Raw genomic sequence first — 372 nt, 5'->3', positions numbered from 1 at the left:
TCTAGGTACGAAGTTACATCTGAGTACCGCATATCATCCACAGACTGACGGACAGTCAGAGCGGACTATCCAGACATTGGAAGATATGCTGAGAGCCGTAGTGCTTGATTTTAGCACTAGTTGGCGAGATGCATTGCCACTTTGTGAGTTTTCGTACAACAACAGCTATCAGACGAGTATTGAGATGGCACCGTTTGAAGCATTGTACGGCAAGAAATGCAGATCCCCTTTGTATTGGGACGATGTCTCTAAGGTACCTGAGATTGGACCTGATATGATCAGAGATATGACTGAGAAAGTGAAACTGATTCAGAAGAGAATGAAGAATGCTCAAGACAGACAGGCCAAATATGCCAATGCTCGACGGAGACC

The sequence above is a fragment of the Primulina huaijiensis genome, chromosome 11, assembly GCF_012295235.1.
Source record: "Primulina huaijiensis isolate GDHJ02 chromosome 11, ASM1229523v2, whole genome shotgun sequence".
In the NCBI taxonomy this organism is placed as follows: Eukaryota; Viridiplantae; Streptophyta; class Magnoliopsida; order Lamiales; family Gesneriaceae; genus Primulina; species Primulina huaijiensis.
This window is presented reverse-complemented; position numbering follows the sequence as displayed.